This window comes from Desmodus rotundus, chromosome 2 (genome assembly GCF_022682495.2).
Source record: "Desmodus rotundus isolate HL8 chromosome 2, HLdesRot8A.1, whole genome shotgun sequence".
Taxonomy (NCBI): domain Eukaryota; kingdom Metazoa; phylum Chordata; class Mammalia; order Chiroptera; family Phyllostomidae; genus Desmodus; species Desmodus rotundus.
The window spans coordinates 85,187,369-85,197,959 of NC_071388.1; positions in this window are offsets into that span (position 1 = coordinate 85,187,369).

The following is a 10,591-nucleotide window of genomic DNA, read 5'->3' on the forward strand; positions in this document are numbered from 1 at the left end:
AGGAGCAGAGATAAGAGAGATTTCTTGAAACTAAAAATTGATGAGAGAAACCAAGGATCACAAACTATCCAAATTATGTTAGTTACTAGATTCTACTCACAAGTAACTAGTGGGAAAGTTTAAAGGTGAAGATTGGAAACATTTAGGTATTTTCATTCGGTCCTAACAAAAAAATGGAGTTGTTAGAGTACATCTTGATTATTTTATCAGAATTATTCTAATTTTTAGATTCTAACTAAATTTATGACACAGTTGGAAAAATATTTCTGCAACATTTTAGGTAATGAAACTGTTCCTATGTATCACACTTCAGGGCACTAACACGAAACTTAGAACCAGTTTGGCCACAGGAGTCACCAGCCAGCCATTCATCACTAGGCTATAAGAAAGAGCCAGAGGAAAAGATTTTCTTAACAGATTCAAAGAGGGGTCTATGGTTTAAGCACAGGGAGCTACTAAAATCTGAGAGGCCAGAGTACCCAAATGACGGGTAACTCGATACAGTAAAGCTCATAAAAGTGACCTAACAACTTGTCATGTTAAGAATATTTATGAGGCAGTTGGATTCTGGAGGAATTGCAGAAAGTTATAGTACTGTCTCAGGAAATGTCTTTTCTGTTTTCACACTCTGCTTTGAAGGCCAGACCAACGTCGCTGGAATGGGACAACATTAAAGTGGACAGTTTATATGCACCCTCAAGGAAAGTCCAGTAACAGAAGAATTCTCAGTTAGTACGAACGCATCTTTCCAAATTGTTTTTCAGTGTCTCTTGGTATTTTGATATACTGTTTAGATCTGTTTTGTTTTCTTTTCCCCTGGAACCATTTCATTTGAAGTTATGAGGCTACCTACTTGCTTGTAAACAGCATTACATTTTAACATATTTGTTACCAGACAAATGCGGGAAAAGAGTTGACTAAAGTGGACACTTTTGTTTGCAAGGTCACTTAGGAAGAAAACATAGATAAACTAGACTTCATCAAAATTAAAATTGATTTTGTGTCAAAGGACATTATCAAGGAAGTGAAAGATATAGAATGGGAGAAGTATCTGGAAACCACGTATCTGATGAAGGTCTAATATCTAATATATTTAAAGACCCCTTGGAATCAACAAAAAGACAGATGACTCAACTAAAAATTGAGCAAAGGATTTGAATAGACATTTTTCAATAAAAGATATACAAATGGCCAATAAGCTCGTGAAAACATGCTTAACATCTTCAGTAACTAGGGAAAAACAAATCAGAACTGCAGTGAGATGTTAATTCATACCAGCTAGCATGGTCATCAAGAAAAAAACCCAGAAAATAATGAATGTTAGTGAGAATGTGGAAAAATTGGAACATGCTGACATTGCTAGTGGGAACGGAAAGGGCGCTGCCATTGTTTTGGTGGCTCCTCGAAGAGTTGGATGTGATATTATCATATGACCTAAAACTTCTACTTCTTGTTATACACCCAAGTGAACTGGAAACATGTTCACAAAAATTTCTATGTGTGTTTATGGCCGTAATATTCATAATACCCCCAAAGTGGAAGTAACCCAAAATTTCATCTGCTGATGAAGAGATAAACAATATGTGGTATATCCATAAATTGAATGTTATTTAGTCATAAAAAGTACTGCTATATGTCACAACACAAATAAACCTTAAAACATTATGTTAAAGATGACAGATACAAAAGGCCCCACATTACAGGATTACATTTACATGAAATATCCAAAATAGTCAAATCAGTAGAGACAAAAAGTTGTATAGTGGTCACCAAGGAATAGGAGAAGGAAAGAATTGGGACTAAGTGCTAATACAAACAGAGGGGTTTTTTTTGAATGATGGAAATTTTCTAAAATTAGATAAATACTACTGATGAGTACACACATACCAAATATATGAAAAATCACTGAGGTATCAAAAAGTACATGCTTTGTTTGGGAATTTCTAATAGTAATATTTCATTTATATGTTTTGGGTCAGAATTTACACTACCAATATTCCATCAAATACTTAACTTTTAATTTAAATAATAGGTAGCTCTTCATTGACTTACTTTTGACAGGTAGAAATTACAAAATTTGTGTAAGTATTAATTTTGGCAAGAAAAAATAAAAGGAAAATTCTGTAAATGACATAAAAGGTATAAAGATATCTCTACTCAGAGCATTTTATACCTAAAGAATCCTAAAGAATCTTCAGAAAATCCCACTAGAATTAATAAGTGAATAAAGCAAAGTAACAGAATATAGACCAATGTAAAAATAAACAGTATCATCATTATCCTGGAACTAAACATCTGTAAAATGAAATTAAATTATATATACCATTTATGATAGTCTCAAAAAAATAAAATTGTTAGAAAAATAAACAATGATTTGCAGGACCACTACTTTATGTCAATGAAGAATGAAGTCCGGACGGTACACTGGAGCCTGCGTTACTGGCTTTTCCAATGTCGCGCTCAGTCTCATCACATTAGTAGCCAGAAATGTGTCGTGGTGGAAGTATATATACAATGGGAATTGGCAAATGCTACATTTGAGAGCTGTGGTATCAACATACCACTGAGAATACTTAAATAAAGGAATAAATATGCAATGTTCATGGGTTAGAAGATTCATATTATTGTTAATCATTGAAAATGGATTTATAAATGCAATACCCATTAAAATAAAAATTAAAGTAAGTTTTTTGATAGAGAATGACAAAGTTGTTCAAATATACATAGAAATACAAAAAATGTAGACTAACCACAACAGAATTATAAAAGAAGAATAAGATCGAAAGCTTCTAAGGGCACAAAATGTACTATTTTTAAAAGACAATAAATTTGCCTTAATAAAAATAAAAAATTATCTGCTCTTCAAAAAATGATGTAAGAAAATAAAAAGAAAAGACTCTATTGGGCAAAAGTTTGTAATATATATGTAGTATATATATGTAATAAATATTATATTATATATTATATATAATTTTATATACATTATATATATTTGTAATATATATATATGAGTAATATCAGAACATAAAGAACACCAATAATTCATGACAAAAGGAGAAATAATGCAATAAAAATAGGCAAATAATTTCAATAGTCACTTATGAAAATAAGATCAAAAATGCCATATGCACAAGAGAAGATACTTTATGTTATTAAATATCAGAGAACCAAAAATCAAAATCACAACTAAATATAGTATTAATTTGCTAACATGACTGAAATAAAAAGAATTGACAGTACTAAGTGTTATGAGGTGGTAGGTAGAGCTACTGAAAGCCCCAGAGGTAATTTTGGGAATACAAAGTGTACAAACACCGGATAACAACCGGGCAGTTCGTTCTTACGCAGTTAAATAGAAATACATCTCACCTCTGGTCCCACAATTCCACCCCTAGCTATTAACCACAGAAATATACCAATACATAATTACAAAAATACGTCTCGTGACACATTAAAACATTGCGAACACGACAGAAAAAGTCGCAAGAAGATGAGAAGAGCCATGATTTAGGGGGCGAATACACAATACATTACACAGATGCTATGCTACAGCATCGTACACCTTAAACCTGTGCAACTGTATTGTATCACCAGTGTAATCCTAATAATTCCATTGATAAGATGTTATGAAGAAAAAGAGAGACAGAAAGAAAAAATGAAACATATAAGTAAGAAGAAACATGGAGGAAAAGATTAGAAAGTTTAACATAGATCTCATGAGAGAGATATGTGGAAGCTAAAAATACAAAATAAACCACAAAACAGAAGCAAACTCATAGACACAGAGGAAAAACTGATGGTTGCCAGATGGAAGGAAGGCTGGGGGGCTGGGTGAAAAAGTGAAGGGATTAAAAAGTAAAATGGGTAGTTACACAATAGTAAACACAGGGATGTGTTTACACAGGGATGGAAAGCACAGCATTGGAATCAATACTATCTTCTTATAACAATTCTTTATGGTGCCAGGTGGGTACTTTAGTGGGGGGATCAGTTCATAAGTTATATAAATGTCTAACCACTAAGCTGTAAACCTGAAACTAATATCAGCTATAATTTAAAAATAAAAATATGTTTTTTAAAAAGAAAGAAGTCATATTAGAAGAAATGATGGCTGAGAATATTCTGAAACTGATAGAAAACAATGATCGTATCCAAGATTTCTGCACCATGTACAGAAAAATTTAGAAAGCCACCAGCAGACAATGTGGTGAAAATGCAGGTGACTAAGAGCAAAGTCAGTATTAAATTTGCTATGTTAAATATTATATATTCATAGAAAGCATACAAAACCTAAAATGCTTATATTAAGAAGAAAAACTGAAAATAAATGATTTAATCATTTACCTTAAAAACTTGGGTAAAGAATAATAGAGTAGAGCCAATCATAGCAGCAGGAAGAAAATATAAAAAGCAATTATTAGTGAAATAAAACACAGTAGTATCAAAGAATAAATGAGGAATTGAATGTGGTTGCTCTGGATCAGCTATTTTCAACCTTTTTCATCTCATGGCACACATAAATTAATTACTATAATTCACAGCACACCAAAAAAGACATCATTTTTTGCTAATATGACAAACAATAGGTATAATTTTGATTCATTCACACCGGATGGCTATTGTTGTGTTGGCTGTTGACATTTTTTTATTTGACGATCTAAGGGAAGAGAAGTCAGTGTCCCTGACTATCTAAATAGTCAGATACTGAATGTTTGTAAAACTCTTGTGGTACACCCATTGAAAACTGTGTCTCGGGATTGAAAGCTGAGGTGGAGACACAATGAGCCAAGAAATTGCTAAGGCTGATCCTGCTGTGCGGCCAACCCTCCACGTTCTGCGCAGGCCATTCCTTCCTAAACTCCTATCTGGTGGGAAACGGGACTCACAGAGTGGGTGACAGAAGGAGAGAAAGTTATGGGAGAGAACAAATGAAACCCAGAGTTGAACTTGAGATTATTTCCAGCGCCTGGAACCTAAAATAAAGGACTGCTAAAAGCCAGCGGGGATTGTGCTCTTCCCTTTGCCTAGAAAAACAGGCAAACTGCTCCGAGAGCTTGCGCCGACTCTAAGGCAACGAGCACAGCCCACCTTTAACCAGACTTTCCGCTGTGTGCTCTCAGCCGTGACTAACTGCGTGAAATATTTAGTTTTACAGTGGTGTTTTATGATGTATAAGCTCCCATAGGCCTCAGTGAGTAGCATGGCTTATGAATTTATCAAATTTCAAAACATTTATGATTTCCTTTAGGCTATATTTCATTGGGCACCTACTCCTTGATAGACACACAGAAGATGGTGCCCTGTCTGGAGCTTAACTGGCCAGTCACTTCATGCTAATGAGCTAAGGGAGAAAGAGCAAAGCTGAGAAACATTTCAAGCTGAAAGGAAATTCACCTTCAGATAAGGACATTTTACAACTGAGAAGAGGAATGCTTGCTTATAAGTACAGTGTGTTTGTAAACAAGACAGTTGCTTAATGCCACCTCGTAAATGGAGATGGTGATTCACAACTTATGCCCAACAGGTGGAAAAATAATTCAAGTTGTGGAATATTATGCAAAATGCAGGCCTGACAATGGGCAGCAACATATTGTAATTTAACCTAGAAGGTTGAATCAACATAAAAATTTATGAAAGAATTCCTTCAGAAACATTCATTTGCAGACCCTCATACTACCAAAAATCTCTCTCATACATGTATGTACAGATATGTTTGTATTTATGTATATTCATATATGTATTCATAGGTATATGCTCTTCAAAGTAACAAGTAATAAAACTATCTTTGCTACTTTGGTTAGTGAAAATGCTTATTAAAGTTGATGTTTCTCTTCTTATAGTAGAAGTATTTATACATCACTTGAAATTTAAGTTATACTTTCTTCTGCAACTTGAAAAATTGGAACAGGGAAACAGAAGTTTGTTTGTATGTTTGTTTTTGCAGGAGGGAGGTCTTCTTTTAATCAGGCATTTGGCTATTACTTCCTTCTAAGAAAAAGTGTTCCAGAGGATAGAAACTAATTACACATATTTGGTCTGAGGTCTTTGAAAGTATACCTGACATAGGCGCCTCCAAACTCACACACCCTGACTGAATTCACTGACCGACAACAGTGTAGCTAAAGGGTCTGCAACTCAGTTACCCCCACGTGGAATTGCAGAGAGAGTAGGTTGAGAAACATCCTCCTGGTTTTCTTTCTGACATCTCCCTTTTGAAAGAGCCTGAATCAATATTTATAATAATTTTAAGTTTAAACAAAATACTTTTTAAATAAATGGATCTAGTTATATATGAAGGTCAATTATGTCATTGAAACAGGAAGACATTTATAATGCATTGATTTCTGGGCAATTACAACATATGTTTTATAAATGTATGAAAGATAGAAATCATAGTTCAAGGGCAAATTTTCTATGGATTTAGAGTTTCATGGATACATATTTTTTCCTTTGTCCTACGAAACTGCTATAGACAGTGTCTGTTTCAGAATGACTTCCATTGAAGTCATAGAGCAATAGAAGCTTAATCAGAAGAGCTACTGGCTATTTGTTTCATTAGTATGTACATTCTTCCACATACTAATGAAATAAATACACCAGAAAGGTGGCCACCTGGGATGAATGTGATATTTAAATGCTGCTAGACATTGCACACTGCGGTCACCGGCCCGCAGTGTCCGTGGTGGTGTTGTGGCTGAGACAAGACAAATTCACACGGACTACTGAGTCCTGTGGAGGAAAAGGGATGGCACAGCCATTCTCTCAAGGGGAGAGCACCCCGACCCTTGCCTTGACAGGCTTTGATTGCTTTTCTGGGCACATTACATTGAGGATGGTCCTCATTTACTGTGCACAGGTTTGCTTTAAGTGCTTACTTTTTACAGAAAACAAAGGAGAGGATGTTGCTAATTACTCAAAAAGGAAAGATATTTGCAACTGTAAAGGGAAAAGTGGTTGAACTGGTTACACTTGTCCTTGGAAGGTTTAGCATAGATTTTAGGAAGTTATTTTAAAGATACGCAGTAAACGTCTGCAGCTTCAGTTCAGGGTGGGGGAGTTTTAGCAAAAGCGTCAAAGTGGCCTCGGTACAATGCAGGGGAGAACCTATCCTTGGGTGTGGGTCCTGTGTGTTGGACCTCTCTCCCCACTGGCCTTTCTGAGTGGGAGCTGGGCCCACGCCACGCAGAACGGTCTCCTGTAATTGCATCTTGTTCATAGTTTTCTATGTGCATCTCTGGGCTTGGGGCACTGACAGACCTCACTTGCTGTTGTAATGTATCAAATAGATTTGTTATGCAACTGACCCCCATTCTAAACTCAGAGACAAAAGACAAGTGCCTGTCTTCACCCTCAAAGCCTGTCTTAGAAGCTCCCCAACTGATGTCTGGGGCATATATGATAATTGCCAACCAGCATATTGTATTAGCTTTTATTTAAATTTTACAGAAATATTTTCCAGCTTTATTGAGATATAATTGGCAGATCATATTGTATAACTTTAACAATATGTGATTTGATTTAGTATGTGTATATTATGAAATGATCAGCACAGTAAGGTTAGTTAATACAACTATCACCTTAGATAATTACAATTTACACACGTGTGGGTGTGTGTACATACAGGTATGGAGAACTTTTAAGATCTATTCTTTTAGCAACTTCAAATGAATGATACAGCATTTTTTAATTATACTCTCCAGGCTGTATATTACACCCCTAGAAATTACTCCTCTTGTAACTGCAAGTTTGTCCCCTTTGATTACCTTTGCCCATTTCCTGTCACCACCCACTGCCCCTACCCCTGAAAATTACTGACCTACTTGCTTTTCCGAGTTCAGTTTTTGAGATTCCACATGGAAGTGAGATCATACAGTATCTGTCTCCATCTGACTTACCTCACTTAGCACAGTGACCTCCAGGTCTATCCATGTTGTTGGAAATTTCAGGATTTCATTCCTTTTAAAGCTGAATGATACTCTATTGTGCATATACGTCTGTGTGTGTATCACATTTCCTTACTCATTCATCTGTAGACGGACACTTCGAGTGCTTCCGCACCTTGACTATTATAAACAACACTGCAGTGAACACAGGAGTGCAGATATGTCTTCGACACAGTGGTTTATTTCCTTTGACTCCATATCCAGAGGTGGAACTGTTGGATCACATATAGTTGTTTTTAATTTTTTGAGGAAGTTCCATACTGTTTTCCATTGTGGTCGCGCCATTTTACATTCCCACTGACAGAACACAAGCACTCCCTTTTCTCCACATCCTCACTCACAGCTCTGTAGGTCAGAAATCTGTCATGTGCAGTGGGTTCTCAGCTCAGAGAATCACAAGACTGAAATCATGGTATCAGCCAACCTGAATCCTCCTGTGGAGGCCCTCCTGTGGAGGGAAATCTTCATCCTAGTTCATTCTTCTTATTGGCAGAATTCATTTCCTTGCAACTGGAAAACTGACTTCCCCATTTCCTTGCCGTATGTCAGCAGGGGCTGCTTTGAGTCCCCAGAGGCCATCTGCTTGCTTTGCCACATGGCCCTCTCCAACACCATGTCAGCTATGGTGTGTCACATCCTCCTAGTCACCAAACCTTTCCCTCCTGGAATGGCTCAGTCCCTCTTAAGGGCTCACTTTATTAGGTCATGCTCACCGAAGATAAATTTTCTTTCATAAAGTCAACTGATTTGGGTCCTTAATTCCATCAGCAAAATACCTTCATAACAATTTCTTAGTTAGTACTTGATAAATACCTGGTGTAGCTGGAGCCATCATACAATTAATAACGGGAAACACCGAGGGCCATCTTTGAATTCTGCTGGCCACACATGTATTTGGACATTTTCTTAACAGATACGTTATTACTGCCAAAATTGGTTTATGCTATATTTTGATAAATACAAGACTAGATTTTTTCCCTTGATTGTGAATCCCTTGAAAGCAGCAAGCATGCTTTACTTAGTTTGGGATGCCAGGGACATACACCAATCTTTGCACAATAAATAATTGTTTAAAAATTCATGAAAATTCATTTTAAAACTTTTTTTAGTTTTTATTCCTTTTTATTTACTTAAAGAAATTTTATTCCTTTTAGTTTTTAACACTCCACACTACACAGATTTCTTATTTTTTTTATTGTTGTTCAAGTACAGTTTTCTCCATTTCCCCACCACTGCTGCCCCCTCCACCTCCCACCCTCAATCCTCCCCGCCCCCCACCCCCCCAGTTTGGCTTTGTCCATGGGTCTTTTATGCATGGTCCTTGACTACCCTTCCCATTCTTCCCCCCATTATCCCCCTCTCCCCTTTCCTCTGGTTACTGACAGTTTGTTCTTTTTTCAATGTCTCTGGTTATATTTTGCTTGTTCATTTGTTTTACTGATTAGCTCATTTTTGAAAAGAATTATTTTTGTTATTTAGGTAAAATGTTTGTTTTTGGAGCTCAGATTCATCCTAACATTAGAATTCACAAAGAACAAGGATAATCTCTATTTCAAATATTTGAAATCATCTCAAATATTCTATCTTTGACTGTTTCCCTCTCCAAACCACATATCTCTAAATTCATCAGTCTTTCCTCAAAGCATGGTTTTCCATCACCATTCCCGTCCCATTAACATTTTCTTGGACACTTCAATTTTAGTGCCTACAACTGGAAACAATGCTCTGGGTGCTTTTTACAATACTGTTGTGATTGTTTTCTTTGCATTTTTTGCTTCATTAGTACAAAGTACAATAGGGTTATCATTAGACTGGAACTCCATTCCTCTGTGAAACAGCTCAAGATGGCAATAACATTTTTATAAGTCGTGTATAAAAATCTGAGCCAATAATCTACAGTTTAGTTTACCTTAACTTTTTATTGCATGTGATACTAGGAATTATGGCTTCTTAAAAATAGATATTTGTAGCCCTGGCTGGTGTGGCTCAGTAGACTGAGCACCGGCCTGTGAACCAAAGGGTCATGGGTTCAATTCCCAGTCAGGGCATATGCCTGGGTTGCAGGCCAGGTCCCCAGTAGGGGGTGCATGAAAGACAACCACACATTGATGGTTCTCTCTCTTTCTCCCTCCCTTTCCCTCTCTCTAAAAATAAAATAAATAATAAAATCTTAAAAAATAGATATTTGTAGATACAAGGTATATTGATTCTTATTAAATTACATGATTAAATTTAACCTCTTATTAAAATCCTTTCAGATTTCTTGAGATCCTATTGTGATCATTTTCTGAATCATTTGTAAACCTTCTCTTTCTTTCTGTTTTCATTAAGGAAGGGAGGAGCATGCCTTCCCATAATATGCCACCTTGGCATATTGATTATTGAGATAAAGGCACTTGAGAAACAGCAGGTGCAAGAAGAGCACTCTGGCCCTCCTTTTTCTTCCTATAAAGCAAAAGATAAAATTCCCATGTGAAAGGCACCCTCCCTAGCCCTAGAGGAAGGGAGATTTTTATCACCAGAGATGGGGAATCTAAGCTAAGCAACTTGCATGTGCATACCAACCTTGTTAAACTAACCCCATTTCCTAGTCGCTTCTCCACAATTTACTACCCCTAGCCCAAATTATTTGTCTTATAAATTCTTTA